The sequence below is a fragment of the Saimiri boliviensis genome, chromosome 1 (assembly GCF_048565385.1).
Source record: "Saimiri boliviensis isolate mSaiBol1 chromosome 1, mSaiBol1.pri, whole genome shotgun sequence".
Classification (NCBI taxonomy): domain Eukaryota; kingdom Metazoa; phylum Chordata; class Mammalia; order Primates; family Cebidae; genus Saimiri; species Saimiri boliviensis.
In genome coordinates, this window is record NC_133449.1 from 35,986,606 (window position 1) to 36,005,286 (window position 18,681).

Sequence of the window (18,681 nt, forward strand, 5' to 3'; positions counted from 1 at the left end):
ATTTAACAGTTTATGCTGATGCTATTTAATATGGCAAAGACTAAAGGGTATATGTCCTTCTGTTTGCTTGGTGGGGACTGCTGTCCTGAAGATAGAGATTTTGATGCAGACATTGGACTGTTCCTGGTGTGTCAACAGTCCTCTGACTCTAGTCATTTTCAAAGTCTGTCTTTTTGGTTAACAAAAGATATCAAGCTAGAGATTAAAATGTGCAGAAAACAGTTTTAAAAAAGTGATCATATCTACATATGTTATAAGAACATGAACCTGAAGTCCTGTTATCAGCATTTTGTAAGTGCTTCTTCTCATTCTAAAAGTATTTATTGATTTAAAAAACGAATTCTGTAACAGGATAGCAACAGTAGTAAAATCCTTTTTATGGAGAAATGTAGAGCTTTTAACTAACATACATACTCATTCAAACAAAACAGCTTGCCTTGTTTTTAAGGAAACATTTCTGTTGTCCATTGTATAAATTTTAATAACTTTTCTTTCCTTTTCTTTTTTTTAGGTCTCTGTGTTCCAGATTTTTTTTGTAACTGTGAAATTCTTACCTTGTATTCAACTTAAAATGAAATAAATTTATTTCAGTGCAAATGGGTACACTGTGATTCTTGTGTGGCAAAATCATGCAGGTAGTTTGAAGAATTCATCATTTTATTTAAAAAAAGAATAGAAGAGTATACAAATGCTTTCCTTCTTTCTCATGTTTCTCTCAAATTTAAGTGATCCATTTAAAATCTGATCTTCATAAAAGGAAGAGCTGTCACAGGACGTCTGATTTATGGGTCATCTGATTTGTGTCTGCTGTAGTTCCACACTCCGCTGGGGTACAAAAATCAGGCACTTTAATTTCATTCCTGACAACAGTGCAGGCTGCTCAAAGGATAAGAAGAGCAGCACGCGGAGGTAATGTGCGGTCTCTGAGGAGAGCACCGAACTGGTTTTTAATGAAGGGTAGTAAGCACTTGGGGTCCAAACTCGAGTTAATTCCAGAAAACATATTCTCTCACTAGTGTTGGGTCTTAGTAAATGAGTGCTTGAGAGGAAGGAGGTCATAATTGGTCAGGGATTCTATTTCTTTAAGAAAAGCAATTGCTTAGAATGAGATGAAACTATTATCAGGTTATCTTTTTGTGGGATCATGATACTGTTTGATCAAATTTAACCATAAAGATTTATTAAAAACAGTGGTTTGGTTAAAAAAAGAAAATATGTCTACAGGAGGAATGTAGACGTTTAGTTGAAGTACAGTTGATGGACTTTGACCTCTCAGGGATACTTTCTCCATTTACTGTCTTACAGAGGCAGAACCTAACTACAAATGCTTTCCTGTGACTCTAATGCATGAATGGCAGCCCTAAGTGGGCTCCTCTTCACTTACTCTTTCCCAAACTCCCCAGCACCATTTTCCCTTTCCTTCCCTTCCAGTGTCTATACCCATCAGTCAGGTACTTCTGTCCTCAGAGTGCCAGTCCAGCCATGTTATCCTGCTCCCCATTCTCCCACATGAGACCAGGCTGAAGTCTGTCTATTCACCTATTTATGCTATGTATTCCTTGAGGGTTCCTTTTTTGAGTTCCAGTGGAGCGGTACTCTTGTGTTGGAGGGATTCAGCACTGCATGCTATGTCATGGTACTCTGAGCTGCTCCTCTTGGGTCCAGATGGGGTCAGAGTTATTCAGTCCCATCATGCTGCAGCCCTAAGCTCCAGAGGGTGACTTTGATAGGATGTACATCCTGGAGGTTAATTTCATCAGCCTTGGGGGCCTGCAAGCAGAAGGAGTTGGAAGCCCTCAAGAGGCCAGATCCTGTGGGTTTGAGCCCAGGCTCTACAGAGTTAAAACCTACAGGACAAAGAAATCAAAAGAAGTACATAAAGTCTGGGAGACACTGAATCTGCAAAGCAAAGAAATCCAGTATTGCAAGGGGAGGATTTTGGAAGGTTGAAGTTTGGTTTGCCCTCTGAATGAAAGTGTTATATGGCTATTTGTTAGCCAAAAAGACCTCAGACTTTGAAAATGACGGCGGTCAGAGGACTGTTGCCATACCAGGAATCAGAATTGTGGCACTCAGCAAAGTACCTTTAGACCAGCCTAATTTTACAGATTAAGGGATTGAGACCCATAAAAGTTTGTCATGTTCTCTTATTTTTGAAAAAATTTCCACCATGTCTGCAGTTATGGCCACTTTTTTCTGCCTAACCTGAAGAGGTCCAGGAGCTTTCTCTTGCCCACTCTGGAAGGAACTTCTAGGACCCCCTGCTGCTCTCCCTGCTCCATGACTTTGTCTCAGAATACAGAGCACAGTGGGCTGGATCAGCCTCTGCTGAACTTTTCCCTGCCAGCCTCCCTGCCTGCCGCCTTGCCCTTGCCCTCGCCCCCGCCCCTACCCCCCACGCAGGAATCCAGAGCCCTCCCAGTGGTGGTGTGAAGCCACTGGAATGTGGCACTCTGACCCCCGGCAGTTGAGTGTCCTGGATGGACCTGGCTTAGGAAACAGGAAGGACTGGGGGAGGGGGAAGGAGTGTCCCATGGCTTTGAGGTGGGATGGAGGGAAAGGAAATGCTGCCCAGTGCGGCCCCTCAGGCAGCCCCCGCTGGGCTCCCACACTGGGGGTGGGGCTGGCAGGGCAGGGAGCAGGCAGGTCTCCTTAGACCAGACCTTGGACTGGGGCCTCTGGCAGAGCCAGGCTCAGGAAGGTGAGCTGCCAGAGCAGTTGGGATGAGGAGGAAAGGATGTGAGGGGAAGGAGGAGGAGCAGGCCAGAAGGCAGAGGAAATTGTAGTAGGAGATGACAAAGGTGATAGATGAGAGAAAGAATGTCCAGTGAATGTGTGGACTAGACACACTGCTCACTTTAGAAACCAAATGTGTTAGAAAACAGGAAGGACCCTCCTAAAGAAACTTCCAGCTGGGTGCAGTGGCTTGCACCTGTAATCTTAGCTACTCAGGAGGCTGAGACATGAGAATGGCCTGAACCTGGGAGGCAGAGGTTGCAGTGAGCCAAGATTGCAGCACTGCACTCCAGCCTGGGTGATAGAGTGAGACTCCATCTCAAAACAAACAAAAAACAAAAAACCTTTCCTGCCATTTTTATTTTAGAGAAAAGCACACCCCATTTGGAGACCCCAGTGCTTTTTAACGTGCCTAGCCTTGGCAAAGATAGAGCCACTGGGGTTAGTGAAAGGGATGAGTACACATCTAAGTGTGAGGCCAATTGTTACTCACCTGTCCCTTTCTGTTTTCTGTCATTGGTGGACCCACCTGGACCACGCTTGGGTCTGTTACCTCCCTTGAAGAGGTTTTCAAAAAACTTGAGGACGAGCCTCAGGGCGATGATATGTCCACCAGCTCCTTGCCCCCTCCAGGATTAGGGAACCTTATATTCTCAACTTTCTCCCATTTAAAGCCTTTGGCAGAATCAGGATGCAGAACCAGGGCCTGGAACTGCCTCGGCAAACCCTTGTGGAACTGCTAGCAGATCATGCTGTTTCCAAACTGCACGTGTTGGCAAGCCAGCTTTTCGTTGGGGATGTTTAAAATTAAATTCCATGCTCTTGGGAAAGGAATAGAAACTATAGGCAGAGTCTGTTTCTGAAACACCTGTTTTAAGTGGAGAACGATCCTTACTGCTGCCATACCTGAAGGGCTTGTGTTTCCTGTGCAGCTGGAATCTCTCTGTGCTGAGTAAATTAACTTCTGTGCCCAGAGTAGTCTTGAATGATAATTAGTGCTCCGTGGCTGTGCCACACATCCTGTCTGAAGAAGCGGTGCTAATGTCCTTTCCTGTCTTCTCACAGGACGTGACACTAAGCCTTAGAATAGCGGTCCTGGTGTTAAATAGAAGTGTCTTGGTTATTGCACTAATTTATTGGGCCTACAAGCCCAGCATATAGCACCGCTTTCCTCCATTCTATTGGTAGGAAAGACACCAGGCGAGGCCTGTTGTGATGTTGCAGACAGTGCCACAGCCCAGTTGGCCTGTGTCTCCCGATCAATGTGTGCATCTTCTGGTCTGCCCTGAGAACTTACCAGTCTTCCATAAATTGGAAGTTCAAAACAATGGAATTCTTAAAGAACAAGCGCAGACACATAAATGTAAAGCTGGGCATCTCTGTATTCTAATCCTTTGAAATTTGGTGATCATTATTGTTCATTACGTAGGATCTGGATTTGATCAGAGCATCCTTTGGGAATTGTCTGCATTTAGTATTTCTTTTTTTTTTTTTTTTTTTTTTTTTTTTTTTTTTGAGACGGAGTTTCACTCTTGTTACCCAGGCTGGAGTGCAATGGTGCGATCTCGGCTCACCGCAACCTCCGCCTCCTGGGTTCAGGCAATTCTCCTGCCTCAGCCTCCTGAGTAGCTGGGATTACAGGCACATGCCACCATGCCCAGCTAATTTTTTGTATTTTTAGTAGAGACGGGGTTTCACCATGTTGACCAGGATGGTCTCGATCTCTTGACCTCGTGATCCACCTGCCTCGGCCTCCCAAAGTGCTGGATTACAGGCTTGAGCCACCGTGCCCGGCCTGGTATTTCTTTTTATATCCTAAAAGCTGTTAGTTCTTGAAATGGGTACTGAACCTAATAAAATAGTAATTAGATGTATTTCCACAAATTGTGAGCTTTGTCATTTGGATAGTTTTTCTGAGACTTTATAAACACCAACTTTAAATAGAATAACATGACAGAATCATGATCTTGAAAAATCCACCTACTTGTAACTGCATATGGGAATACATATTGCTGTAGCATGTGGAAAAAAGACTGATTCATACCTGTTTTACTTACATTTTCTTTTGGAAGCAAATTAGTTATTTTCTGTGTGTATATTTATGCCTACATGTATTCTAATTTGGAATAAAGAAGTCTATAAAAATTTTTTTCCTTAATTTTGACACTGCTGTGTTTAAAAATATCTGAACGTTACCTGTTTCTTAGTCCTTGGAAGGCCGGAATTATTATAAAGTTTATTTCTTTTCATCTCAGCTATTCCCAAAAGATTTTCGATATGATTGCGTAAGTAGTGAATAAAGAAACCTGAAACTTTGATACCTACAGAACATTTTAAAAGCTGCTTCTTTTTTTCCATGCAATATTATTAGAGAATAATATTAGTCACCTCATAGAGCAGTCACTTACTCAGGTTTACCATTCATTTACTTCAGCAAGTGGACATCGCGGCCTGCTGTGTGTTCAGCACGGAGTGGGTATAGAAATGAGGGAGGCAGTTTCTGCTCCCAGGAAGTTCAGCAATGCCTTAGGATAGAGACAAGTGCTGGGGTTGGGGGTGCTGGAAAGAGAGGGATAAGTGGGAGAAAATTGAAAATCAGACTTCTTTGAAGAAAAGATATTTAAGCTGGGCACAGCATGGTAGTAGCAGCTTTCTAGGTAGACAGGAGGGGAAAAAAAGGGTTCCTAAGCAGAGGAATGGGATCTGTAAATGCCATTGGGGATCCGTTCCATTGGAGTGAATATGCATAGTATACTCAGGGAAACAGCTGATTTAGTAAATATTTATGGAGGCCCTACTATGTTCTGAGCCCTGTTCCAGGTGCAGAAGACAGAGCAGTGAACAAGGCAAAAATTCCCACTAACTGGAGCTTTCTGGTAGAATCAGCCAAATTAGTAAGGAAAACGTACAGCATACCAGAGGAGAGAAGTGCTACGGAGAAAAAGCTGAGAAAGGGGACAGAGACGGCCACAGTGGTGTCTGGTTTGCAGTTTTCGTGGTCTGGCAAAGTGTTGCTGGAAGTTGAGTCTGATTGAAGACCTGAAGGTGTGCTGGAGTGAACCGTGCACACACCTGGAGTAGGATGTTCCAGACAGATGGAAGTGCCAAAGCCTTGAGGCCGCAGTAGCTGGGGAGGAGAAGAGGTGCGGGCTGCACAGTGGGAGGTAACTGGAGGGTCAGCCAGGGCTAGGCCCAGGCCTCATTTGTTAGTGTGACCTTGGGGTCAGGAGAGTGCCATCCTAGATTTCTAGATAACAGTTTGTGCTGTCATCTCTGGAACCCTAAACTGATGACCCAGTGACTTGGAGCTGAGTGTCTGTTAGGTATAGAAGTAAGATACTCATAAAGGAAACTCCAGTTTTGTGAGAATTGTGTAAATATGTTTTTCAAACACGTTCTTAAGATTTTTTTTTTTTTTTTTTTTTTTGAGACGGAGTTTCACTCTCGTTACCCAGGCTGGAGTGCAATGACATGATCTCGGCTCACCGCAACCTCCACCTCCTGGGTTCAAGCAATTCTCCTGCCTCAGCCTCCTGAGTAGCTGGGATTACAGGCACATGCCACCATGCCCAGCTAATTTTTTACATTTTTAGTAGAGATGGGGTTTCACCATGTTGACCAGGATGGTCTCGATCTCTTGACCTCGTGATCAACCTGCCTCGGCCTCCCAAAGTGCTGGGATTACAAGCTTGAGACACCACGCCCAACCCCCAAGATCTTTTAATTTTTCTGTATTCTTGTTACAGTTGTCTGGTTTATTTCACATGAATGTTAGGGATCAGATCACTGCTGTGTAAATCATAGTCCTCCCAAGGTATTCATATTCATTTCTTAACATGGCCTCAGGCAAGAGTCCTGCTTTTCATTGTCCCCTAATTTGTATTTGCTTCTTTCTGGAGAGTTTTAAAATGAATTTTGAGGACTTGATGCCTTTAAAATCAGTGGATCAGGCTCTGTGTTGTGAGGTTTCTTAATAGGCCACAGTTGCCTCTCTGGTTCCCATTTTTAATTTATAGCATTTACTGTCCACCTAAACATACGCTAATTATGTGGATCTTAATGATGAAACCGGGTAATTAGGAAATGGTATGCCGTACATATGAAGCCGTATTCACTGAATATTGCTGGCAGTTTTGTTTTGTTCCTGGGACCAGATTCTTGGAGTATGTAGTAGGAATAAATAAGACAAAGTGTAATCTTGCTTCACAAAGAAAAAAAAAAAAAAGAAAATCAAAGGTTTGGGTGTTTAGGCAGGATATTTAGGGAAGACATTTCTTTGTAGAACAATATTAGAGTTAATGGCAAGGATCAGTAATATAATTGTTGTAATTTATATTACTCTTTCATTTATCTTCCACTTGGCTTATTTTGAAGACTTCAGATAAATTATTAAGGTAAAGTGCACAGCAGTGCTGAAGTTAATTTGTAAAAGCATTCCTTGCAAAAATGATTGCTAGCTGATTTCACAAAGTTATTATCCTGAAAAGATTCCTTATTGCTACTTCTAGATCATTACACCTTTTAAAAACTATTATTTGCTGTTCAGGAATACTGCTGTATATGAAGGTCTTAGCAAAGAACCCCTTGTTTCCTGGATGATAGATGAGTTAAGATCATGTTTATATTGTTGGGTTTTCTGTTCTGATGGCTCCAAAGATGCTTCTGCAGCTCTGTTTGTCTTGGCTGCAAGGTGTCATAGAGGAGCCTCTGCTTGTCCTTGTGGTTAAAGGACCATCAGCAGGAGTCTCCAGGCCATATTCACTGAAGACAGACCTCACCAGAGTGAGATGGGAGAATTAGTGCTGTTCCTGCCTGTCTTTTCACTGATGCACAGGTCTTCTGGATTGACATGAACTTGAAATTTTGCCCAGCCTTTGACTACCTCACTTTCCTGTTTCTTCAGTTCCTTGTGTCCCCTGCTAGGTGACAGCCTATATGGGATTTAGATCTAGATTGCTCAGCTTCCCTCTTCAGTGAAACTGATTAATCCATGGAGAGTGCTTATTCCACTCTCTGGCACATAGAAAGTGCCCAGTGAGTGTTAGCTGTTATGAGAAGATTAGTCTCGGGGGGTGAAATGTGCTTTATCATCTGTGCTACCTGTTCACTAGTATAATGAAAAATGTATCTCCTTCAAAGTGCCTATTTTCAGAGCACCATGTGCATTTAATCCTTAGAAGTTCTGGTCATATTTCTTTTCGCTCTCATGGTTCACACTTTTGGATATGTGTAATTCCCATATGTTTTCTGGTTTACTATTGGCGATTTCACTAACAGATTTTAGGTTAGAGCATCCAATAATATTTATAAAATGGTGCTGTGCATTATGCATGTCCTCAAGCCACGTTCTGGCAAGAAGCGTTAACATGTGTCACATTATCTAATTATTGTCATAATACACAGAAGTGGCAGAAAGGGAGATTAAAGTTTATTGTTTAAGTTATTTAACATGGTTGAGGCATACTATATTCATTCACTCATTCAACATGTCATAAATGCTGATTATGGAAGTATTGCTTAATATGGTATTGAGGTTAAAAGAAAACTTGACTTAATATTAATATTTCAAAAGTAGGAAGGCTGAGATCCAAAGATGTTTCTCTTGTTATTTCTAAATAATTGACTTTCTTCCTCTACCACCAAACTTACTTTCCAGAAAAAGTTTGCCACTTAAAGATTCACTTGCTTTGTTTAAATTCACGTGCTCATCCTCCCTGTCCCTGTTTATTCCTTCTGCAGGCATTTATTTTGCTAAGATACTGTTTGCTAAGCTGTATTATAGTTCAGTGATGAAGAGTAAAAAGTAGATCTTAGTTTCAAAGAACCCACTTCTGGTGAAGAAGATTAGATGAACAATTTCAATGCTCTGCTGTAAGTGAAATAATTTTAATAGATATGCAGAAGTCTTACATTGGAAATAATCAATCAGTCCCTATAGAGGGGGGAAACCTAAAGAAAGTATCAACCACTGAGGAGGAGTTTTCTAGGAAGAGAGAACAGCCATCAAAGTCATGAAACAACATAGGGCATTTAGGCAATTCATAGTCACTGAGTCTTACTGGAGGAAGGAGGAGGCATGGAAGAGATGAGGCTGAAGAAGTACGTTGGGATCAAGTCTAAATTGGCTTTGCGTTCCATGACAGGGACTCAAATGACCGCATGTTGGACTTCATTTTGTCGACCATTGCTTTGCAACTCCATATCCTTAAGAAGTTTGGGCTGGGCATCGTGGCTCACGCCTGTAATCCCAGCACTTCGGGAGGCCAAGGTGGGCAGATCACCTGAGGTTGGGAGTTCGAGACCTGCCTGTCAAACATGGAGAAGCCCCATGTCTACTAAAAATACAGTATTAGCTGGATGTGGTGGCACATGCCTGTAATCCCAGCTACTCAGGAGGCTGAGGCAGGAGAATCCCTTGAACACTGGAGGCAGAGGTTGCGGTGAGCTGAGATTGCACCATTGTACTCAAGCCTGGGCAGCAAGAGTGAAACTCTGTCTCAAAAAAAATTTTTTTTTTTTTGGTTGGGCTGTTCTCTTAACACCCCTTGCTGGGTGTTATTTACTTTAAAGCACCTCTGTAGGAGGATAAAACACTCTGAACCAGGTATGTAGGAGACAGCTTAATGACTTGGCTTAATCCAAAGATGGCTTTTTAGAGTATCTTATGAACATGAGATCAAATAGGAAATAATTAGACATTTCTCCAAGATACTTTTTTTCCTGAGCCAAGATTTATTACTTTTTAAGTAAGAGCATGTTTGATAATTGAAAATTGATATCCTTTGAAGCTGAATAAACATGCAGCTACATTTTTTTCCTGGACATCCAGTTCAGAGACAGCTGCATTGCTTAATCATGGCATATGCCTGGATAGAAGGCTGACCTAGCACAGTGCAAACGTGAACCCATGGAGAAGACCTGAGATTCGCCTTGGAAACGATTGGCTTTTACTCTAAAGCAGAGGGAACGTAAGAGAGTTAAGTTCTGTGCCACAGAGTACAGTCAGACTAACTGCAGCTAGGAAAGTATGTAAATGGGTATTAAATACCTACCTTGGTTATTTTAAAAATTTCTGAATTGGAGCCATTTAGTTTCTAACTTTGAGTAACTTGCTGGTAAAATGGCAGAAGAGAAAGTGATTGAAAAATATATGTATCAAAGTATCTGGATGAGTTAACATGCTGTATGCGACTATTCATCAAAAGCCATTTATAAGATGTCTTAATAATCTTTCAGAAGAACCAGATTTTTTATTTTGTTAACTGCTTTTGTTGCTTTTACTTTCTCCATATATTTATTATTTCTGTCCTTTTTGATTCTTCAGACTTGCTCTCTTGCTCTTTTTTCTATTTCTTCCGTTGGATGCTTAGTGTATCTTTTTTTTTTTAACCTAAGTATGCCCTGTGAGATTTCCCTTAAACACTGCCCCTAACGGTGTCCCTTCAATGTTAACATACGGTGCTTCCATTGTTCTTCATTTTTAAGTATTTGGTAAGTTTCCTGTAAGCCCCTCCCATTAAAAAAACTTTTTTATTATAGAAACTTCCAAGTGTATACAGAAGTAGAGACAGTTGTGTAAGGACAGAATGCTTCAACAATTGTCAGTTCATAGCCAATCCCGTTTTATTAAATGAGAAGATTTACTGAGACCTCAGCTAGTGAATCCTCTGAGAATGGATGCTAGAACGGTCCTGAGAAGTGATATTTACTACATTAAAAGACCTTTGGCTTGCCTTAACTCTGCATATTGACTTCGTTTTCAAAATGAAGTCAAATTGGTCTGATAATGGAACATTATTATTATTATTATTATTATTATTATTTTTGAGACGGAGTTTCGCTCTTGTTACCCAGGCTGGAGTGCAATGGCGCGATCTTGCTCACCGCAACCTCCGCCTCCTGGGTTCAAGCAATTCTCCTGCCTCAGCCTCCTGAGTTGCTGGGATTACAGGCATGGGCCACCATGCCCAGCTAATTTTTTTTTTTTTTGTATCTTTAGTAGAGACGGGGTTTTACCATGTTGACCAGGATGGTCTCGATCTCTTGACCTCGTGATCCACCCGCCTCAGCCTCCCAAAGTGCTGGGATTACAGGCTTGAGCCACCGCGCCCGGCTAATGGAACATTATTTTAAATTTAAATTGTGACTGCCATAGGCATGTGATTCGCTGGCACTGTTCCCAAGAAATTGTTAGCATTGTACAATTTCAGTTAAGGTGCTAGGGTCAAACAGGAGGATAAAGTCTAAAGGGACCTCATTAATTATCCATTCCACGTTCCTTTCGTAATTAAAAAATTGGAACTTAGAGCGCTACATGCCTTGTGGAGGGTCCTGCTGTGAATGAGTGACAGAGCTAAGGTTGTGGTCTCTTGGGCCAGGGACCTGTCCGCTACACCATCGCCCTCTGGCTGTTTCTTCATATGTAGTTTAAGATGGTCCCTAGGCTAGGCAGAACTATGAAGTAGGAGAGTTGTGTCATGTAGCCCCAATCTCTCCTGTCCTCATCGTTTCTTGTTTCATGAAACATGAAACTGGTGTTTCTCTGTTACTTGTATTGCAGAGGTGTACGATGAAAAGTATAGCAATGGGACATAGGCTTATTAACAAATATTTTGCTGTAAGTCGATTTATATCGGATCAGTACTGTTTGTTTTTCAGTGAATTCCTCACTTGGACATAATACCAATCGGTGTTCTTGGTTGTTTGTTATACATTTAGATGTTTGCATCAGTTTAAGAGTTAGTCTTCAACAAATATTTGTGTCCACATTTCAGCATTCCATTGTTTGAAAGATTCAGGCTCTGTCCACTCTGGTTTATAGTTACATATGCCTAAAATAGTTTCACTTTGTTGAAATGTCTGAAAAATACATTTTTGTACCATGAATCATTTCTACTGATAACCATAAATTTGCCCTTCCTGCTTTGCATTGATTATAGCACAAGGAAGAAGAGAAGGAAGCACTAGCTTTGGGAGCATAGGCCTTAAGCTTGAAGCAGAGAGAATGAAAGCAGATTGCATTAGATTCCTCCTCCAGCAGAACTGAATGTCTGATAACAGCCAGCCTGGAGCTGGGGGAGTTAAGAGCAGCAATTTTACATTACACTGGAGTTTCTAGGCTGGCATGAAAGGAGATGCCAGTATTAGCTATTTGCATCTTCCTGTAGCCACAGGGATATGTGAACAGCTGGAGAATTAATTTGATATATATTCCCAGAAGCTTCTCTTCTGCCAACAGAATTCCATTACTATGAGCTTCTAAGTGTGTACTGTGAATTTGTTTCTTGCTTTTTAATATCTGCTATAGCATATTTCTGGTAAGTGGATTGCCATATAATGGGGTGTAGCTATCTCATGGTTTGGAGTAAACTCTGTTAACCTAAAGAGATACGAGGTGGAAAAGGTAAGAATCTGAGTATATAAATGCCTTCCACCTTCAGGCTGGTGGAAATTTCATATGAACACACAGTACTTTGTCCAGTAAGTGCACTCAGACCTGAAATGTTTTGTTCCATGTTAGTGGAATTTCAGACACCAGCAAGCAGATGGAAAGGTATGCTGAAGGGCATAGACGTTGAATCCAGGACCACTCAGGCTAGTGTTGCCACAGCTAGTTCCTGTAGCTCCTGAGCACAGATGGTCTGTATCCCCTGGAGCTGCTGCTGCTTAGATCTGGTGCCTCCATACATCTTATAAGAGGCCTCTTTCTTCACATCCTTCTCAGTGCCCCCTTTCCTGCCCTCAGGATGGAAACTTCTTTCTAAATAGTTTTTGCATTGAAAATCTCTTACATCAAATGTAGAAGGAAAGAATTTTCAGGCATCACCAAGAATATTGAAAGATACTCTTTTTTTATTTTTAGTTGGAGTCTTGCTCTGTCGCCCAGGCTGGAGTGCAGTGATGCGATCTTGGCTCACTGCAACCTCTGCCTCCTGAGTTCAAGTGATTCTCCTGCCTCAGCCTTCCGTGTAGCCAGGACTACAGGCATGCACCACCACGCCCGGCTAATTTTTGTAGGTTTAGTGGAGACGGGGTTTCCCCGTGTTGGCCAGGCTGGTCTCAAACTCCTGACCTCAGGTGATCTGCCCACCTTGACCTTTCACAGTGCTGGGATTACAGGCGTGAGCCACCATGCCCAGCTGGTTGAAAGATATTCTAGAGGAGAAAGACTAAGTCCAGGACAAGACTGAATGTAGGTATAGGAAGTACAGGTGTTTTCTATTTTGGCAACATGTTGTCCACTCCTGAAAAGCCAATTAAAAACCTCATATTCTGTAAAGTCATTTATTACACTAAAAATAACAGAGCTGTTGGGAAAAAGTAGGGTTGGAGAAGGTTACTCAAGCTCTAGGCAACTGTGTGCATAGAGGATAAATGCAAACAAGAACTCAAATAAAAATATTGGCCCAGGTAAGCTGCCCCTGGCATTTATTTGCACCAAGATCACTGGTAGCTCATCCCTTGCAACTGTACACAGTCCAAAGCTCATTCTTCTTTCTTTCAGGGCATGGGGTATTGAAGAGGTTCACTTTTAATGGAGACCAGTGTTACCAGAATTAAGCATAAGATCATGTAGTTTCTTCATCATGGATTTTGGTTGTTATTTATTTCTTTATTTATTTAGAAATACAAGGGAAAGCGTCTCCAGCTTTCTCATTTCTTCTTGCAGTTTCCCCAGATAGTTTAATATAGAGGACGTTTTAACCATGAGAGCAGTCATTTCTTGCACTAAAGAAGGGAATTTAAGCAAGATTAACGGCCATTTCTTAAGGTCTTCCATATACTGGTAAGGCTTTTAATTGTGAGAAAACTTGCTCCTGATATTTATTTTTATTTATTTATTTTGACAGAGTCTCACTCTGTTGCCCAGACTGGAGTGCAGTGGTGCGAACTTGGCTCACTGCAATCTCCACCTCCCAAGTGCGAGCAATTCTCATGCCTTGGCCTCTCAAGTAGCTGGGATTACAGACACACGCCACCACACCCGGCTAGTTTTGTGTTTTTTGTAGAGATGGGGTTTTGCCATGTTGCCCAGGCTGGTCTTGAACTCCTGGTCTGAAGTGATCTGCCTTTCATAGTCTCCCAAAGTGCTGGGATTACAGGGGTGAGCCACTGCTCCTGCCACTTTTGATTTTTTTTTAGAACATTAATGTGCTGGGAAAAATCACATGAGAACCAACAGAACATCTGTATTACACCGACACCATTTTCCTATTTACCAGTTACATATTAGCGAAATGACGCTAAAGAAACATTCATTTTTATGATTCCACGGTAACTGTTAGAAGAGGTACCCAGCATTCTCTGTTATTCCTTGGCCCAGGTGTACCTGCCGGACATGCTCTTCAGAACAGCAGTTCTCAAAGTGTGGGCTACAGACCCCTGAGAAACCCCAAGCCCTTTTCAGGTGGTACATGAGGTCAAAACTATTTCCATAATAATATTAACATTTTATTCGCCTTTTTTCTGTTTGCACTTTGCACTAATGGTACAACAACTGGTACATAAAACTCCTGATACATTAGTGTGAATAGAGGCTGTGGCACCGAATTGTGCTAGTAAGTTATTGTATTCACCATGTACTTTCGGTAAAGTAAAATGATAAGTAATTAAAATAATAAAATAAAAATTAGTTTCCTTGACGAATGCGCTTGATCGAAGTAATACAAGTTTATTAAATTTCAGCCCTCAGTTACACATCTTATTAATGTTCTGTGGGATGAAATGGGAAATACACATAAAGTAATTCTGCTGCATGCTGAAGTACAGCGCTTGTCATGAGAAAAAGTATTTCAAGATGTCTTCTGAGTATCCAAGTGGAAGTGTTGGTTTAGCAGTTAAATATACCTGCCACTTCACTATAGTACTCAATATTGGACATATTTGAACATGCATGAATTGGAATTCATTCATAAAATTAATAGGTTTCTCTATACTTAGAGAAAGTAACTTATCTAATACCCTAATTTAGAATCTTGCAGAAATTATAAACTTAAAAATACATTTGTGGAGGTACCTCAGCTGTCTTGACCTTTCAGGGTAGGAGACTGCATCTTGTCACATTTAGGGTACCAGGAAAAAACCTACTTGATATAGTTAAAGGCCGGTACCTCTGTTTTTAACTTTTTTTTTTTCCTGACCATTCCAAGGAAAAACCAGGAACTCTAGTAGAGAATCAGAACCTCGATTCTTGTGCTATGTTTGTGGATTCACTTAGGAAAAGAGAGATTTGAAAACATAATTTGCCAAGTGCTGTCAGCAGAGCTCTTGGGCTCAGATTTGATTTCTATAATCAAACTTCATTACATTTTTGCTTTCAGTCCTTGTTGATTTTGTTATATTATTTTAAAATATAATATTCTGCAATCAAATACCAGAAAAGCATTTGTCTCGGCAGCATGTGGTACTTGATCCTATGAAGCAGTGGTTACTAGGGAAACTATTTCCTAAGAGAAAAAATAAAACAAAGTATTGATTACGAGGGGGCAGATAATTAAAAGGGTTTACTCTCAGAAAAAAATTTAAAGTGTCTAAGATGTTGTTAGCTTTAGAGTCAGAGATGTTCCTGGCTGGACATAGTGGCAGCAATGTTTCTGAGGGGAAGGGCCACCCTCACCTGAGCATCTTCAGGTGAGTCTGCTGCTGCTGCCAGGAAGCTTCTGCTGAGAAAGAAGCAGAAAACAGCAAGGGCCCAGCGGCCTCATCAAAGGCCTTTTAGTTCTGATTCCAGATTTGGGGGAAATGATCTTCCTGTGATTAACGGCCTTTTCTTAAGGTCTTCCATATACTGGTAAGACTTTTAATTGTGAGAAAACTTGCTCCCTGTAGGGAGACAGAGAAAAGAATCTGGCCATGAAAACCAGCTGGCTGTGAGATGGTGTTCTTGGAAGGACTGTTGGTGCCATCCAGGTGATAAGAGGTTGAAGTCTTACTAGAGCTGAACAGGGAAAGAGTAATGAGACGTGATGCCTACTGAGAAATGCGCCCAGTATTCCAGGCATTTCTTTGAAATGTGTGCCTCGTACAATGCTGTAATGATAAGCTTTTAAAATAGATTTGTATTGTATAAACATGTTCTTTATAGTATCTTGAAAGTTTTCCTTGTGTTTTTTTAATATATGTGTGTATATATGTGTATATATATGTATGTGTGTGTGTTTATATATATACATACACACATTTTTCAATTAGGTACTTTTTTGTTTAATAAAAAGACAGACACAGACAACTGCATTGACCATACCAGTGACGTGTGTGTGTGTGTGTGTGTGTGTGTGTGTGTGTGTATCCACATATGTATGTATAATATATACACATATACACACGTGTGTATATATACATATATGAGGCTTCTTTGTCTATTGGGGAATTATGGCTGACATAAAACCACCGTGACAGGGGACAACAGGTCTGTGCAGATGTTTGTGGGAGCAGGGAAGATGGAGCAGCTTATTCTCCTGGGGCAGGTGGAGAAGGTTTCTCAGCAGAGGTAACATCTGAGTTAGGTTTTGAAGGATGAGCAGGAGCTATTGGAGGAAGAAGGGAAGGAGGTATTCCAGGAGGACGACACTCCCGAGTAAGGCCTGGGAGCAGTTCCTGCTGGTTTATAGTGAGAGCCTCAGCGGGCCCAGAACATTAGGATATGAGAGGGACTGGTGAAAGACGAGTCTGCAGAAGTAGCCACAACCCATGTCATGAAGAAGCAGATACTCGACCGTAAGAAGTTGGGACATTGTCTTGTTGCCAAGAGAGAATCACTGGGCAGGTTTGTTTTTTGAGGAAGATGGATCTGGGGACATTGTGGGGAATGAGGTGGAGGGACAAGAGAATAGTGGCAGGGAGCCAGGTTTGAGGACATTGTGGTAGTTCAGGAGAGTGATGTCTTCAGGGAGTTCCAATTATAATGGCGGGAAGGGATGTTTACTGTGGAAAATATTCTGCAGTAGAATCAACTCAATAACTGCACGTATTTATAAGAACATCATAAGGTTTTCCTCTCAAAACTATGAAGGAAAGGAGGAGAAATAGACATAGTTTTTTCAGCAGCTCAAATGTCACTTGAATTTCTTTCAAGTTTTTTTAATTTGTAGGGCTAAACTATCTTTGAGTTATAAATTTGCATATGTAGTCACACAAATTCCTTCATGACAAATCTGAACTGTAGTAAAATGCTAGCACCTCTGGCATGTTAACAGTTAAACAGAAATAAGAAATCATTTGGATGCACATTTTGTTATGATGGAAGACAAATATCACCTTCTTGTCCCTGTTAAATTTTTTCAATATGGTATTCTTTTTCTGATTTTCCATTCAGAGTACTTTAGTAATTTCATTTGTTGAAGATAGGAATGTACCTTTGTGTGTGTATGTTTTATATATATGGTGTGTGTGTGTGTGTATGTATATATATATATATATATATATATATATATGTTCTCCTCTCCCTCTCTCTCTCTCTCTCTCTCTCTCTCTCTCTGTGTGTGTGTGTGTGTGTGTGTATACACACACACACAGGCACACGTTGTTTCTCAGGACCAAATATAGGCTAAATAGGAAAACAAATACTAAAATATAAATTGTGTGTCTGTATAAATTTCAAATCTGAAAGATAATCATTTTACTAAAAGCTGAAGCTTTGATCAAATAAGTGAGCCTGATCTCCGGAAATCAAAACACAAGAGTTTTTTTTTTTTTTTAATTTTTTGAGGTGGAGTCTCACTCTTGTCGCCCAGGCTGGAGTGCAGTGGTGCGATCTTGGCTCACTGCAACCTCCACTTCCTGGATTTAAGCAGTTCTCTGCCGCAGCGTCCTGAGTAGCTGGGACTACAGGCACCCGCCACCATGCCTACTTAATTTTTGTATTTTTAGTAGAGACAGGGATTTTCACCATCTTGGCCAGGCTGGTCTTGAACCCCTGAATTCGTGATCCACCTGCCTCGGCCTCCCAAAGTGCTGCGATTACAGGTGTGAGCCACTGGGCCCGGCCAACACAAGAGACTTTCTGTTATTCCTTTTTAAAGGACTGCCCTGAAGCTTTTCATGTAGTAAATGGCATCCTTGTAAAGACCTCTTGATGAGAAAATTATTTATTTCAGTCAGGGAGAGCGGACTTTTACCTAACTTATGCACTGAGCAATGATGCCAGCAATAAAAGCTAACCCTGTAAAAATCAGAGCCATTTGTTTGTACTGTCTTCTGTGAAAAGAGATTTTTTTTTTTTTTTTTTTTTTTTTTTTGCTGAGATGGCGTTTCGATTTGTTGCTTAGGCTGGAGTGCAGTGGCATGATCTCAGCTCACTATAACCTCTGCTTCCCAGGTTCAATGATTCTCCTGCCTCAGCCTCCTGAGTAGCCGGGACCACAGGCAAGCGCTACCATGCCTGGCTAATTTTTGTATTTTTAATGGAGATGGGGTTTTCATCATTGTTGGCCAAGCTAGTCTCAGGTGATCTGCCTGCCTTGGCCACCCAAAGTGCTGGGATTACAGGTGTGAGCCCAGCCAAACCAGAATCTTAAAATGGCATTTATACCTGCCTTAGTTTGAGCAACAGGTTTAAGGTTTCTTAAATTCAAGTACTTTTAAAAATTCTCTTCAGATATGCTTATCAGAAACCGTGTTTACTATTTAACAGTTAGTACCCAGTTCAGGTAGGTAAAGTATCTGTTAAAGATAATGTTAAGTACGGGGAAAAAAACCCATATAATAGCCCAAAGATTCATAGAGGAATAGTGTAGTTTTCCTATAAGAGATGTTTCAATTCTGAGGAATATTGTTAAGAATTGAGCCCGTGTATGATTCTGTCATATTCATTTTTTTTTTGGAGCTGAGTCCCATGATAGCTATTTTTAAAATCTACTGTATTTATGGCGATCTGCTCCATGCCATGTCAGAACCTGATTTGGTCTCAGTCTCATTAATCAGTTACCTCAGCCTGTCACTGAGCTG

The 18,681-nt window shown here is 41.2% G+C and overlaps 1 protein-coding gene and 1 long non-coding RNA gene across 4 annotated transcripts in view; both read left to right on the top strand.

Moving 5' to 3' along the window:
• Positions 1–17,416, top strand: part of LOC141583970 (uncharacterized) — a 40,859-nt gene extending 23,443 nt beyond the window's left edge. The window contains exon 2 of the long non-coding RNA XR_012516804.1: positions 512–17,416. This is a non-coding gene — a long non-coding RNA (uncharacterized LOC141583970). The remainder of the gene's footprint in view (positions 1–511) is intronic.
• Positions 1–18,681, top strand: part of CRIM1 (cysteine rich transmembrane BMP regulator 1) — a 194,160-nt gene that overhangs the window by 24,570 nt on the left and 150,909 nt on the right. The window lies entirely within an intron of this gene.